This window comes from Sapajus apella, unplaced genomic scaffold (genome assembly GCF_009761245.1).
Source record: "Sapajus apella isolate SASKATOON/1434 unplaced genomic scaffold, GSC_monkey_1.0 scaffold77, whole genome shotgun sequence".
Taxonomy (NCBI): Eukaryota; Metazoa; Chordata; class Mammalia; order Primates; family Cebidae; genus Sapajus; species Sapajus apella.
This window is the reverse complement of record NW_022437017.1, coordinates 8,706,835-8,722,845: the sequence shown is the minus strand read 5'-3', so window position 1 is coordinate 8,722,845 and position 16,011 is coordinate 8,706,835. Positions and strand designations below refer to the sequence as shown.

Genomic DNA, 16,011 nt, shown 5'->3' with positions numbered 1-16,011 from the left:
CTACACCTGGCTAATTTTTTGTATTTTTAGTTGAGACGGGGTTTCACCGTGTTGGCCAGGCTGGTCTCGAACTCCTGACCTCGTGATCCACTCGCCTTGCATCCCAAAGTGCTGGGGTCCCAGGCGTGAGCCGCTGCGCCCAGCCTCCCCATCCTACTTTCTCTGTCTGGGAATCTCAGGGCTCTAGGGACCTCCTAGGAGTGGAATCACACAGGGCGTGTCCTTCTGTGCCTGGCGTTTGTCACTGAGCCTGAGCTCCTCGAAGTGCATCCACACAGCGGCTGGTGTCAGAGCCGCCGCTCCTGGTCGCGGCTGAATTGGGTTCTGGTGCGTAGCGGGATACTGGAGTTGTTTTTGGCTGTTCGGAATCTCACTGCTGTGAACATGGGTGTGCAAATCTCACTTTGTTTTGTAAACTCTGCCTTCTCCTCTGCCTACCTTTTCTTCTTCTTCTTTTTTGAGATGAAGTTTCGCTCTTGCTGCCCAGGCAATGTGCAATGGTGCGATCTTGGCTCACTGGAACCTCCGCTTCGGGGGTTCAAGTGATTCTCCTGCCTCAGCCTCCCGAGTAGCTGGGATTACAGGCGTGCGCCACCATGCTCGGCTAATTTTGTATTTTTAGTAGAGTTTCTCCATGTTGGTCAGGCTGGACTCGAACTCCAGACCTCAGGTGAGCCACCTGCCTCGGCCTCCCGAAGTCCTGGGATTATAGGCGCCCACCACTAAGCCTGGCTAATTTTTGTATTTTTTGGTGGAGCCGCGGTTTCACCATGCTGGCCAGGCTGGCCTCGGACTCCTGATCTCAAGTGATCCACCTGCCTCTGCCTCCCAAAGTGCTGGGATTACAGGCAGGAGCCAGTGTGCTCGGCCTCCTCTGCTCACATTCTCACCAGGCCCCAGTCGCTGAGACTGTCCCCCAGGGAGCGTGACCATGGCCCTTCTGGGCTCTGAGGGGCCTGTGCAGATGAGCAGGTGGCCCGCATGGCCTGAGAGGCCAGCAGCTGCTCTGTGGCCAGAGTCTCGTGACTCCAATCCCTCTCCGCCTCTGACCTGCCCCCAGGCCTTAAGCATCTTTTGGCTGCCAAGCCTCAGTTTCCCCATCTATAAAATGTGGACAATGAGTCCTGCTCCTCCCCAGGGAGAACTAATGGACTTGCAGCAGTGGGCCTGGCCTGCAGGGGGCATGGGAGAGGTGTCTGCTGAGTCGCTGAGTGGGGGGATGCTGAGGACCCAGGAGGAGTCCATGGTGGGGATGGCCGGGCGGCTGGGAACAGGGCCAGCGGGCTTAGCCAGGGCCCCACGAGAGCTGCCTGATGTCATCACTGGATGCTCCTGTCATTCCTTCCAGCAGATGCTGCCGCGTAGGGACGTAATCCCGTGGCACGTGGCCACGTGGCTGGCGGCTTGAGCCTGACGCCCGGAGATACCAGAGCCCAGCCCGGGCAGCTCTGTGCCACCTGCCATCAAGCCAGCACCTGCGTGTCCCAGGGGACTGGGCTCAGGGCGGGCTCCGGGGACCTCACACTGGTCAACTGACCTCCAGCAGAGGAGCTCTGGTCTCCCCGTCAGGAAAACAGGAGGGAGGGCAGGGACCCCTGCTTCGTTCATAGAGGAGGACGTGAAAGGGTCGCTCGAGACGCCGTGGGCACGTGGCCACCCCTCAGCAGCCGTCACTCTCTTCATCATTGTCCTGAGTGTCAGGGCCCAGGCTAGAGTGAGGCCATGAGGCAGTCACATTGGGGGCAAAATCGAGGGGATGCCGAAAAGCCCGGCCATGCTGCTCAGTCACGTTTCCATGCAGCCTTTCACTCCTTACATGTAAATATAAATAAACCCATGTATTTTCTATAAGTATTTCTAAAAATTACTTTTATAATATTTATGAATTTATACACATATTTATTTTTATATATTTATAAATCCATATATTTACAAATAAATACAAATATATATTTATAAATAAATATATAAATGTATTTTTATAAATATATAAACATGTATTTTTAAAGAAATACATAAACATAAACAAATATATGTATTTATAAATAAATACATATATTTGACACCGAGTCTTGCTCTGGCCCCTAGGCAGGATCTTGGCTCACTGCAACCTCTGCCTCCTGGGCTCAAGTGAGTCTCCTGCCTCAGCCTCCCAAGTAGCTGGGATTGCAGGCACCCGCCACCATGCTCAGTTAACTTTTTCATATTTAGTAGAGATGGGGGTTTTGCCATGTTGGCCAGGCTGGTCTTGAACTCCTGACCTCAAGTGATCCACCCACCTCGGCCCCACCAAAGTGCTGGGATTATAGGCGTGAGCTGCCGCACCCAGCCTACTTATTTATATGTTTTTAAGAGACAGGGTCTTGCTCTGTCCCCTGGGCTGGAGTGCAGAGATACGATCATAGCTCACCACAGCCTTGAACTCCTGGGCTCAAGCAATTCTCTTGCCTCAGTCTCCTGAGTGGCTGGGACTGCAGGGGCCTGCCACTGGCCCCAGGCAGCGGACGCTACCATCAGATTGTTGGTTCTAGAATACAGGGTAAAGTCCCCCACCCCAAACCAGCCCTGCCTCCACCTCACCATCAAGCCCCTTGAGGGTCCTGAGATCAGGGGCTAGAAGCCCATTCCCAACCGAAATCACTTTCTTTCTTCTTCTTTTTTTCTTTTTTGGTGAGACGGAGTTTTGCTCTTGTTGCCCAGGCTGGAGTGCAGTGGCGTGATCTCGGCTCACCGCAACCTCCGCCTCCCGGGTTCAAGCAATTTTCCTGCCTCAGCCCCCCGAGAAGCTGGGATTACAAGCATGAGCCGCCATGCCAGGCTAATTTTGTATTTTTAGTAGGGACAAGTTTCACTGTGTTGGCCAGGCTGGTCTCGAACTCCCAACCTCAGGTGATCTGCCTCGGCCTCCCAAAGTGCTGGGATTGCAGGTGTGAGCCACGGCGCCCGGCCACGAGAGTTGCTTTCTGACTGCTTTCCTTCTCGAATAGATCATGGGATATGTGGAAATTACGATACGATAATCTTCAACTGCCAATGGGCCCAGGACGGAACCACAAAGGAAATTAGAAATTACCCTGACGCGAGGGATGACAGAAATGCAACCTAACCTCGACGTGTGGGATAGGGCGCTGCCCGTGATCACCTGCAGGGAAAAGGGAGAAAGATCTCAACTCCACAACCTCACCCTACACCTTAAGGCAGGGGTCTGAACCCCCTGGGCCATAAACCCGTACCTCCAGTCTGTGGCCTGTTAGGAACCGGGCTGGATGGGTGAGAGGTGGCCGAGTAAACCTAGGTCCTTCTGTATTATTTTTTCTTTTTGAAACAGAGTCTCACTCTGCCGCCCAAGCTGGAGTGCAGTGGCGCAATCCCGGCTCACTGCAACCTCCACCTCCTGGGTTCAAGCGATTCTCCCGACTCAGCCTCCCAAGTAGCTGGGACTGCAGGTGCTCACTACCATACCTGGCCAGCTTTTGTATTTTTTTTTTTTTAGCTTTTGTATTTTTAGTAGAGATGGGGTTTCATAATGTTGATCAGGCTGGTCTTGAACTCCTGACCTCGTGATCCGCCCGCCTCAACCTCCCAAAGTGCTGGGATTCCAGGCGTGAGCCCCCGCGCCCAGCCCAGGGACCGTCTAGTTGTGGGAAACCTGCTCCTGGCTCCCACTGATCCCACATTAGGGTAGGCTGTGGAATTATTTTATCAGACATTACAATGTAATAATAACAGAAATAAAGTGCACAATGAAAGTTAGGCTCTGGGATCATCCCCAAAGCGTCCTCCCCTGTCCCCCACACTCGCCTTCTCCAGGGGAAAAGCTGTCTTCCGCGAAACCGCTCCCTACTGCCAAAACGTTTGAGGGCGGCTTGCCTTAAGGAACCAGCAAAGTTAGGACGCAGGCAGCCCCACGCCAGCAGGAGGAAGGAAACTGTAAAGATCTGAGCAGCGATAACGAGACGAGAAAAACTGTTGAACCCACGAAACCAAAAGTTGGTTCTCTGAAAAGTGCTGTGAGATTGACAAACTCTTAGCGGGGCTGACCAAAAGCAAAACCAAAAAAAAAAAAAAAAAAAGGAAGTAAGATGCAAATAATCCAAGCAGAAACGAAAGGCGGACGTTACTACCAACCTTATGGAAATAAAAAGCATGGGCAGAGCACGCCGTGCCATTATGAACAGGTAGGACACCCAATGAGGTCACCTGCGTGCAATGCACAGGCTCCTAGAAAAACAGGAATGAAACAGATGGGCGTGGTGTCGGGTTCCACTCCTGCCTCTTAGGTACTGATTCAGATGCCAGGGTGCTGCTCAGCGTTTGTACATATATAGATCTTCTTTCTTTATTTTAGGGACCTGGTCTCACTCTTTGCCCAGCCTGGAGTGCAGAGGTGCGATCACAGCTCACTGCAGCCTCCACCTCCTGGGTTCAAGCGATCCTTCCGCCTCAGCCTCCCAAAATGCTAGGATCACAGGCATGTGCCACCACACTGGGCACATATATATATATTTCTTTTTTTTTTTTGGTTTTTTTTTTTTTTTTTTAGACGGAGTTTCGCTCTTGTTACCCAGGCTGGAGTGCAATGGCGCGATCTCGGCTCACCGCAACCTCCGCCTCCTGGGTTCAGGCAATTCTCCTGCCTCAGCCTCCTGAGTAGCTGGGACTACAGGCACGCGCCACCATGCCCAGCTAATGTTTTTGTATTTTTAGTAGAGACGGGGTTTCACTGTTGGCCAGGCTGGTCTTGAACTCCTGACCTCAGGCAATCCGTCCACCTCAGCCTCCCAAAGTGCTGGGATTACAGGCGTGAGCCACCGCGCCCGGTCTATATTATATATATTTTATACACACACATATATATATATAACATACACACACACACACACACATACACACACATATATATATATATTACATATATAATGTTTTTTTGTTTTGAGACAGAGTCTGGCTCTATCTCCCAGGCTGGAGGGCAGTGGCGTGATCTCGGCTCACTGCAACCTCCGCCTCCCAGGTTCAAGTGACTCTCCTGCCTCAGCCTCCCGAGTAGCTGGAATTACAGGCGCCTGCCACCACGCCCTGCTAATTTTTGTATTTTTAGTACAGATGGGGTTTTGCCCTGTTGGCCACGTTGGTCTCAAATGCCCAACCTCAGGTGACCTGCCTGCCTGCCTGGGCTTACAGGCGTGAGCCACCGCACCCGGCCGCTTTTATATTTTGGTATCTATATTCTTGTGTAATCTTTGCAACCTTCCTGCAGAACAGAGAACGTCATCTGCACGGCAGACAGCTGACAGGAACCCACCCAAATGGGGCAGAGCTGCTGGAAGGGGATCTGGGATTTGAACTCAGGTTTCCTGGCTCTGAGCCCGGAGCCCTTTTATGGGATGACTCAGCCTCCCGATGTGTCAGGCACACATAAAAGACTGAGGCTTATTTGTTCCTTTTTCTAAAAAACAAGAGATTCCAAGCCCGTGAGGTAAGAGAGAATGCCACATACCTTTTTTAGTTTCCCCAGGAATCACCGCGCGCTGCACGCCCTGTCGCCCTGTTTAAAAAAGGAGAGAGAGAGAAGAGCGTGGTGACATATTTTTTACTTACAAGGAACTCACAGAGCTGTCTCCAGCTGTTCCTGGAGACCCATGCTGCTGGCACCAGAAAATGAAGCATGGGAATTCCAAACACCCGTGCCCTCCGGAGGAAGCGGGGGCAGGATTGGCTTTATTCTTTACCAGTGATCTGTTCGGAAAACACATGGAAGTTTCTCTTGCAGGAAAACCGGGCAGATGATCTTCTAGAAACTCGTGTTAATCCATTGCAGAACAACGGCGCCCCAACCCCACCGTCAAAGTCCGGTCCATCAGACACACCAGTGCAAGAAAAACAAAATTCCCTGGAGTGGAGCCCTCCCATGGAATACTTGGGTGTTTTTCCATCTCTGATTTCTAGTTTCATGGAAGCCACGTGCCAGGCAAAGGGAGAGGTGGAAAATGGAAACGGGGGGGGAGGGGAGGGGGCAAACCAATTAACCCCGAATGGTGGAAGTGACAGGTATACCGGGCCAGGAGGTCAACGGGAAGGGAAGGACGGCTCCATGGGCCTGTGACAGGTCTTGGGTGTGGGCTGGGCTCTGGGGTGTGGGGTGGGCTCCGGGGCGTGGGGTGGGCCTGGGCCCTGTGGAGCTGCTGTTTTCCATGGAACGGAATCCTCTGCTCCAAGCCGGACCCAGGATCGAACCAGGTGCCACATCCGTCTCTGCTACAGAGGGCACAGATTGTGGGGAGGCCATGGGGAGCACCCTGATGATCTTTCCTGACTCCCACCAAGGCCTGGAGGGAGAGGCAGGCAGCAATCTGCCCCCTCCAGCTCCAACGCAGCCTCCTATTTTGTGGACAGGGAGGCCTGAAGCAGGCAGAGCCTCCTGCCTTGCTGAGCGTCTACACTGGCCGAGGTCACGGAGCTAGGACTTGCACACAGCGAGGCCAGATTCCTGGTTCTGTGCCTCCGGATAGGCCACTACTGCTTTGCTGCTGAGTCGCCGGCCCCACTTTGACAAGCCAGGAGCTGGCTGGGCGCGGTGGCTCACGCCCGTAATCTCAGCACTTTGGGAGGCCAAGGTGGGCGGATCACTTGAGGTCAGGAGTTCGAGACCAGCCTGGCCAGCATGGTGAAACCCTAGCTCTACCAAAAATATAAAAATTAGCAGGGCATGGTGGCATACGCCTGTAATTCCAGCTACCCGGGGGGCTGAGGCAGGAGAATCACTTGAACCTGGGAGGCAGAGACTGAAGTGAGCCAAGATCGCACCACGGTACTCTAGCCGGGATGACACACTGAGACTCTGTCTCAAAAAAAGGAAAAAAAAAGAGAAGCCAGGAGCTGCACCACTCTCAGCCCTAAGGGAGCCCTGTCCAGCGCAGCGGGCCTCGCCCTGCAGTGGGCTTGCCCAGGGAGGTCAGCAGATGCCCCGGCCCCAACCCAGGCCCAGCTTCCTGAGCTGCTCAAGGCCAGGCTGGGCCGGGTTCACGTGGCCGAGGCTGTTTCCCTCCTGCCCCGAAGGTCCCCTGTGGTCCCCGAAGCCGGCCCAGCCCCTCTTCCTTCACAAACATTTGCCGTTTCCACAAACCAATGGGGTTTTTTCCACTGACACAAAGAAGAGCCACGCGGGCGATGCTTCTGGGCTGGAGTCGGCTGGAGTCGGGGCCACGCACACATCACGCTTTCTCAGCAGCCCTGCGCCCCAGGGGCTGTGACGGAAGCCAGGGACGCTGAGGTCGGCGGGAGGCCTCCCACCCTGCAGCCCAGCTGGGGAGGCCGAGTCCTGGCTCTCCCGGAGGCTCCAGGGTCTCAGCTGCAGGGAGGAGGTGGCTGCACACGCACGTTCTCTTAAGCCAGGGTCTCACCCCGCACCCAGCATCAGGGACACCAGCGCCAGATGGTTCTCTGGGGCGGGGCCATCCTGGGCTCTGCAGGGTGCTGAGCAGCATGCCCGGCCTCTGTCTGCTTCATGCCAGGAGCACCCGCAGATGGGATGGCCACAATGTCCCTAGACACCGCCCAGGGTCGCCTGCGGGGGCAGAATCACTCCTGTGAGAGCCTTGACCTCTTAGTGACCTATAGACAGCCAGGGCACTGCCTCCCCTCCCAACTCTAGACACAGACGCACATACACACACGTACACACACAGACACACAAACACACACACATGTACACACACACAGACATGTGCACACACACATGTACACATTCACATGCGCGCAGACACGTGCACATGCAAAGACACACGTGTACACACAGTCACATGCACACACACACGGTCACACAGACACACAAACATGCACACACGGACACGTGCACACAGACACACATGCACACATTCACACACACATAGACACAGACACGTGCACACACATTCACATGCACGCACACATGCACACACAGACACACATACACAGTGCACATACATTCGCATGTGCACAGATGCACAGACACGTGCACACAGAGATGTGTACACGCAGACATGTGCACACACACGTGCATGCATAGTTGCACAGGTGCACGCACATACAGCCACGTATGTGCACACACGCACAGGCACACTTGCACACACACACATGTGTGCACACAGACATGCACAGAGATACACATGTGCACACACGCGCAGGAGCGACAGCCTCCACCCAGTCCTGCCTCTAAAGCAGGGCCCCGCTAGTGAACACGCACAGACTCAGGAAACGAGCGACTTCAGGATTTTCCTCCCTCCTGCCCAAAGGCGCCTGCGCTGTAGAAGACTCAGAGAGGCCCTGGCTAGCCGGGTCAGCCAAGGGATCGTAGCACCATGCCACCGCAGAGAAAGAAGGGAAATTAGACTTCTGCCCCATCACAAACTGCCAATAAGAGCGATGTCCCTAGGCAAACCCGGTGTGACCTCAGCTCCTGATCCATAGAATCAGGATGGTGGCCGAGATGCTGGAGCCACCTCACCTGCACCCCTGGGTCAGCCGCAGAATGCACAGGACTTCAACCCCGCCCCAGGCCATGCGCCTGGGGAACCACAGCTCCTCATTCTGTGGGGGTGACTCGGTGCATTTCTCTCTCGGGCTTGCTTTTAGGCGGCTGGAAAGAATCGTTTTTCATCAGCGCGCTGTATTATTTTCATCCTCCTTGCCATCGATGGGTGCCGTCTCTTTTTTTTTTTCCTTTGGGACAGGGTCTGTCACCCAGGCTGCAGTGCAGTGGCGTGATCACAGCTCACTGCAGCCTCAACCTCCTGGGCTCAAGCGATCCCCCCTCCTCAGCCTCCTGAGTAGCTGAGACCACAGGTGCACGCCACCACACCCAGCTAATTTTTATTCTTGTAGAGATGAGGTTTTGCCATGTTGCCCAGGCTGGTCTCAAACTCCTGGGCTCAAGTGACGCTCCCACCTTGGCCTCCCAAAGTGCTGGAATGACAGGTGTGCGTCACTGCACCTGGCCAGCAAAGAGCTTTTAAAGGCAGAGGATCAAACTATGTATGGAACCTCAATTTTTAAAAATAAGAGGGTGTGTGAGGAATGGATAGGGTGCCGGGGTGGTGGATGCTCCTTTCCTTATGAGATGTTCAGATTTTGTAAAATTAAGTTATACAGTTTTCTTTCTTCCCTCTCTCTCTCTCTCCTCCCTTTCTTTGACAGACTGTTGCTCTGTCGCCCACAAGGGAGTGCAATGGCGCGATCTCGGCTCACTGCAACCTCGCCCTCCTGGGCTCAAGCAATCCTCCTGCCTCAGCCTCCCGAGTAGCTGGGATTACAGACACCCACCACCACGCCTGGCTAATTTTCGTATTTTCAGTAGAGATGGGGTTTCACCACATTGGCCAGGCTGGTCTCTAACTCCTGACCTCAAGTGATCCCCTCACCTTGGCCTCCCTAAGTGCTGGGATTATAGGTGTGAGCCCCCGCACCCGGTCAGTTATTAGTCACAAAGAAGATATATATGTATGTATGTATATATAAACACACACACTTATACACGTAGACACATACACTGCCGATTTGACTCTCATTCTTTGCGGTGGGGTTTAGTTTGTGGATTCCGAATCACGACACCCAGAGAATATTCTTGCAGGTTTAGTTTCCTTTGAGTTTCAGGAAAGTTTCCTTTGCTTTATCTGATCAATACATGACCTTGTTCTGTGTGTTTTTCTTTCTTTTTTTTTTTTTTTTTTTTTGATTTCTGGGTTTCACTCTGTCGCCCAGGCTGGAGTGCAATGGTGCAGTCTCGGCTCACTGCAGCCTCCATCTCCTAAGCTCAAGCGATTCTCCTGCCTTGGCCTCCAGAGTAGCTGGGATTACAGGTGCCCGCCACCACACCCAGATTTTGTATTTTAGTAGAGACGGGGTTTCTCCATGTTGGCCAGGCTGGTCTTAAACTCCTGACCCTAGGATCACAGGTGTGAGCCAATGCACCTAGCCTAATTTTTGTATTTTTTTTTGTAGAGACGAGGTCTCTCTATGTGGGATCCCAGGCAGGAGCCCCCACGCCCAGCCTGGTGTGTCCTTTTAAAGACGCCTTCTCAAGTGCCCATCGAAGACAGGGCATGTGGAACAGGACAGCTGCTCTCTCCCTCCTGCCTGAGCCAAGCTTCTCCCTCCTATCAGTTCTTCCGTGAGGTCCCAAGGAACACAAGATGGGGCCTCAGCTCGATGCGTGGGGCCTCTGCAAACAGCAGAGCCACCACCAAGAGCACAAAAACTCAAACCCCGAGTCTCGCTCGACTGAAAGGACGAGGTCCACCTGGGGTGAGGGGAACGGGAAGGCGGAGCGCCGCCTCCACTTTAATTTCTCTTTCTTTTTCTTTTTGAGACGGAATCTGGCTCTGTCACCCAGGCTGGAGTGCAATGGTGCAATCTCAGCTCACAGCAACCTCTGCCTCCTGGGTTCAAGCACTTCTCCTGCCTCAGCCTCCTGAGTAGCCGGGATTATAGGCATTGTGTCACCACTGCTGGCTAATTTTTGTATTTTTAGTAGGAACGGGGTTTCTCTACGTTGGCCAGGCTGGTCTCGAACACCTGACCTTAGGTGATCTGCCCGTCTTAGCCTCCCAAAGTGCCGGGATAACAGGTGTGAGCCACCGCACCCGGCCACGATTCTAATTTCTATCCCTCTGCGCATGTCCCAGGATGGCAGGGAAAGTACCCCAGGCGTTGATTTAGGGTTCACAAATAAACACCATCAAGCAGGTGAATCTGCAGACACAGACTCCATGAACGATGAGGGGGACTAGAGAACAGACCCAGCCTGTCCCTTGCACCCCTCAGTGTGTGCAGGGCCTGGCAATGGCAGGAAGGAGGGGACCGCCTGGGACCCCACATCACCCCACCCCACAGGTCTGTCTCACACCGGCCCTCAGGGCTGATCCTCAGGAGGGGAGGTCCGGCCCTCTTTAGGGGGCCCAGGGAGGACCCCTGTACCCCCCATTATCTTTGTTTTTTATTTTTACTTATTTTTTACAGACAGGGTCTCGCTACATTGCCCAGGCTGGAGTGCAGTGGCTATTCACAGGCGCGATCCCACTACTGATCAGCACGGGAGTTTTGACCTGCTCCATTTCTGACCTGGACTGGGTCACCCCTCCTTAGGCAACCTGGTGGTCCCCCACTACCGGGAGGTCACCGTATTGATGCCGAACTTAGTGCGGACACCCGATCGGCATAGCGCATTACAGCCCAGAACTCCTGGGCTCAAGCGATCCTCCAGCCTCAGTCTCCTGAGTAGCTGGGAGTACAGGCACGCGCCACCCTCCCGGCATATTTTTTATTTTTTATAATTTTTTTTTTGAGATGGAGTCTCGCACTGTCACTCCGGCTGGAGTGCAGTGGCACGATCTTGGCTCACTGGAACGCCAACGCCCACTTCCTGGGTTCAAGCAATTCTGAGTAGTTGGGATTACAGGCACCTGCCACCATGTCCAGCTAATTTTTTGCAATCTTAGTAGAGACAGGGTTTCACCATGTTGGCCAGGCTGGTCTTGAACTCCTGACCTCACACAATCCACCCACCTTGGCCTCCCAAACTGCTGGAATAACAGGCATGAGCCACCGCACCTGGCCTGTACCTCCATCTTATTTCTCTGTCCTACTCAGCCCTTCCCTTGGGGCAGTAATTCTCGTCTGGGGGTGGCCCTGCCCCCAGGGGACCCTGGGTGGTGGCTGGGGACATTGTGGTTTTCACGAATTGGGGGTGCTCCTGGCATGGAGGGTGGAGGCCTGGGATGCTGCGGTGCCTACACCCAGCCCTGATGTACACAGGGCCCACGGGGGACCCTGAATTCATTATTTGGGAAAAGGCTGGGCGTGGTGGCTCACGTGTCATCCCAGCACTGCAGGAGGCTGAGGCGGGTGGATCACCTGAGGCAGGAGTTTGAGACCAGCCTGGCCAACGTGGTGAAACCCCGTGTCTACTAAAAACAAAAATTCGCCAGGAGTGGTGGTGAGCGCCTGTAATCCCAGCTACTCGGAAGTTGAGGCAGGAGAATCACTTGAACCCAGGAGGCGGAGGTTGCAGTGAGCAGAGATGGTGCCACTGCACTCCAGCCTGGGCGACAGAGTGAGACTCCGTCTCAAAAAAGAAAATTATTTGAGAAAACAATTGAGTACAATTTCTGCTCACAGTGGGCACCTGAATAAGCTCCTTATGGGGCAGACGGTGTGAACCAGGGGGACCCCAGCTTCTGGAACTCACCTCCTCTCTTCCTCCCCACTCAGGTGTGGATTTCAACGTGTGCAGCCTTCTGGGATCTCAGCAGGTCAGAGGATCATGGACATAAAGTCTCTTGGGAGGTCTGTGGAATCCCCTGACCCAGGGGGGTCTCAACCAGGGCAATTCTACCCCCTGGGGACACTGGGCGATGTCTGTGGACATCTGTGGTTGTCACAACTGGGGGGTGCCCCTGGTATGGAGTGGGTGGAAGCCAGGGACGCTGCTTAGCACTCTGCAGTGCCCAGAGAGTGATCCACACCCCCGTGTCCATGGTACGCCGGGGAGACCCTGGTTAAGGGTGTCACAGTTGTGGTTCCATCAGCACTACTGCCTTTCTGTGCCCGGGAGGTGCCCTGCCCTCCCCTTGCCCCTTCCTCTCTGCACCCCGGCCTGGGTCTTCGACCCTTTCGGCTCTCAGCACTCTTTTATTTTTTTGAGGTGGACTTTGACTCTTGACCCCCAGGCTGGAGTGCAATGACATGGTATCAGCTGACTGCAACCTCCACCTCCCAGGTTCAACCGATTCTCCTGCCTCAGCCTCCCGAGTAGCCAGAATTACAGGCATTCGCCACCACGCCCAGCTGATTTTGTATTTTTAGTAGAGACGGGTTTCTCCATGTCCGTCAGGCTGGTCTCGAACTCCCAACCTCCGGTAGTCCGCCCGCCTTGGCCTCCCGAAGTGCTGGGATTACAGGCGTGAGCCACCATGCCCGGCCCTCTCAGCGCTCGGGGACACAGTGCCCACAAGAGCCTCTCTCAGAAGGACAGAAATTACACGGGCTTCTTTCTCTTCTTTGCACTCTGAAAAGCACCCGAGAGCAAAGTGCCCAGCAGAGGCCGCTTCCCCGGGGCGCCCCGAGAAACAGGAAGCCCCGCTTCTGAGCGTCGCCCGCTCTTCTGGGAGACCCGGGGGAATCCCCTTCCTCCAACCTTTCTCCGAGAAGTTTCTCTGCATTCTGCTTCTCAGAAAGAAACTGGGGTCTGGGGCAGGCATTCACACCCTCTGCCCACTCAGGGGTTCGCAGCGACACCCTTGGGATCCACAGGTTCACACAGGGGCTGGGCCCTGAGTCGCTGCAGCCCCAGAGCTGCCGGGTCCCCACCTGCTCAGCCCCAGGAACACACATCTACAGCGGGTTCCTTTTTCTTTGCTTTTCTCTTTCTCTTTCTTTCTCCTCTTTTTCCTTTCCTTTTCTTTCTTCCTTTCCTTTCCTTTCTTTCCTTTCCCCTTCCTTCCTTCCTTCCTTCCTTCCTTCCTTCCTTCCTTCCTTCCCTCCTTCCCTCCTTCCTTCCTTCCTTCCCTCCTTCCCTCCTTCCTTCCTTCCCTCCCTCCCTCCCTCCCGCCCGCCTTCCTTCCTTCCTTCCTTCCTTCCTTCCTTCCCTCCCTCCCTCCCTCCCTCCCTCCTTCCTTCCTTCCCTCCCTCCCTCCCTCCTTCCCTCCCTCCTTCCTTCCTTCCTTCCCTCCCTCCCTCCCTCCTTCCTTCCTTCCCTCCTTCCTTCCTTCCCTTTCCTTTTTTTCCTTTTCTTCTTTCTCTCTTTCTTTCTTCTTTTTCTTTTTTTTGCTACAAGTTAATTCCAATATTTTTTAAATTTTTACTTTCTCCCCCGACTCCCCACTCCACTTTCTTCCTGACAGAGGCTTGCTCTGTGCCCAGGCTGGAGTGCACTGACACGATCTCAGCTCACCATAACCTCTGCCTCCCGCATTCCAGCGATTCCCCTGCCTCAACCTCCCAAGTAGCTGGGATTACAAGTCCCCACCATCACGCTTGGCTAATTTTTGTATTTTTAGAAGCGAAGGGGTTTCCCCACGTTGGTCAGGCTGGTCTTGAACTCCTGACCTCAGGTGATCCACCTGCCTTGGCCTCCCGAAGTGCTGGGATGACAGCTGTGAGCCCCTGTGCCCTCCCCTTTTCCTTTTCTTTTAAATGATGAACACTCATGATTTCTGTTCAGCTGAAAGCTACACTCACTTTCAACACCTACAGCAGGGTTTTCCCTGCCCTGTGCACTGTGGACATTGGGGCCGGATGCTTCTCTGGGGTGGGGTCGTCCTGGGCACTGCAGAGTGCTGAGCAGCGTCCCTGCCTCCACCCACTCCGTGCCAGGGGCAGATGCTCCCAGACATTACTGAGTGTACCCTGGTGGGGGGCAGAATTGCTCCCAGGGTACACTGGAATCTTAGGCGATTTCATAGACCCCCAGTAGACTCTGAGTCCCACGATCCCCTGCCCTGCTGAGGTCCCATGAGGCTGCACACATTGAAATTCACACCTGAGTGGGGAGAGAGAGAGAAGGAGAGTCCCAGGAGCTGGGGGGGGTCCCCCTAATTTACACCATCTGCCCCTTTGGGAGTTTACTCTGCTGTCCAATGTGAGCAAGGGACAGATTCAATTTTTTTTTTTTTTTTTTTTGAGATGGAGTCTTATTCTGTCACCCAGGCTGGAGTGCAATGGCACGATCTCAGCTCACTGTAATCTCTGCCTCCCGGGTTCAAGTGGTTCTCCTTCCTCAGCCTCCCAAGTAGCTGGAATCACAGGCGCCCGGCTAATTTTTGTATTTTTAGTAGAGATGGGGTTTCACCATCTTGGCCAGGCTGGTCTCGAACTCCTGACCTTGTGATCCACCTGCCTCAGCCTCCTAAAGTGATGGGATTATAGGCGTGAGCCACCGCGTCAGGCCAGATTCAATATTTTTTCCAATAATGAAGACAGGTCTCTCTGGCTCTGCACTCTGGACACTGCAGCTGGACTGTTCTCTGGGGTGGGGCCATCCGCACTGTAGGGTGCTGAGCAGCGTCCCTGGCCTCCACCCGCTCCATGCCGGGACCACCCCCGAGTCGTGAAATGTCCCCACACTCTACTCAGGATCCCAAGAGAAGCACTCCGAAGCATTATTGAGGTCACACTTTTGTTTTGTTTTGAGATAGGGTTTCATTTCTGTCGCCCAGGCTGGTGCCATCTCAGCTCACTGCAAACTCTGACTCCCGGGTCCAAGTGATTCTCCTGCCTCAGCCTCCCTTGTAGCTGTGATTACAGGCGTGCACCACCATGCCTGGCTAATTTTTGTATTTTTAGTAGAGACGGGGTTTCACCATGTTGGCCAGGCTGGTCTTGAACCCTTGACCTCAAGTGATCCATCCACCTCGGCCTCCCAAAGTGCTGGGATGACAGGCGTGAGCCACCGCCCAGCCTAGTCATACTTTTGAACCCTTCAGTGGGCTCATTTTCAGTGTAAATTTTTAGCCTAACTGTCAATGGTCAAGTTATTTAAACTTTCCCACCCAAGCTTCCTTGGTCCAGAGAGGATTTGAAGCTCATACATGTGCAAACAACACAGGAATGGAGGAAACGGGGGGGGGGGGATTTGGGGGTGGGGTGGGGGAAACAGCAGGGAAAAACCAGATGGTTAGCCAGTGGGAACGGTGATCGCGTACGTAAGGGCTGGCTCCTGTTCGTTCTAAGCGTAGGGAATTTTCAACTCAAGAAAAAGAAGGCTGGGCGCGGTGGCTCACGCCTGTAATCCCAGCACTTTGGGAGGCCGAGGCAGGCGGATCACCTGAGATCAGGGGTTCAAGATGAGCCTGACCAACATGGTGAAACCCCGTCTCTACTAAAAATACAAAAATTAGCCGGGCATGGTGGTGGGCGTCTATAATCCCAGCTGCTCCGGAGGCTGAGGCAAGAGAATGGCTTGAATCGGAGAGGCAGAAGTTGCAGTGAACCAAGATCACGCCATTGCACTCCAGCCTGGGCAACAAGAGTGAAACTCTG

The 16,011-nt window shown here is 54.0% G+C and overlaps 1 protein-coding gene across 2 annotated transcripts in view; it reads right to left on the bottom strand.

Annotated features, from left to right (window-relative positions):
* Positions 1–16,011, bottom strand: part of GNG7 (G protein subunit gamma 7) — a 180,466-nt gene that overhangs the window by 38,171 nt on the left and 126,284 nt on the right. Inside the window, exon 3 of one of the 2 annotated variants that reach the window (XM_032252334.1) lies at positions 5,498–5,545. The gene's annotated coding sequence lies outside the window, so the exon portion shown is untranslated. The remainder of the gene's footprint in view (positions 1–5,497; positions 5,546–16,011) is intronic. The other variant, XM_032252335.1, reaches the window with a different exon arrangement.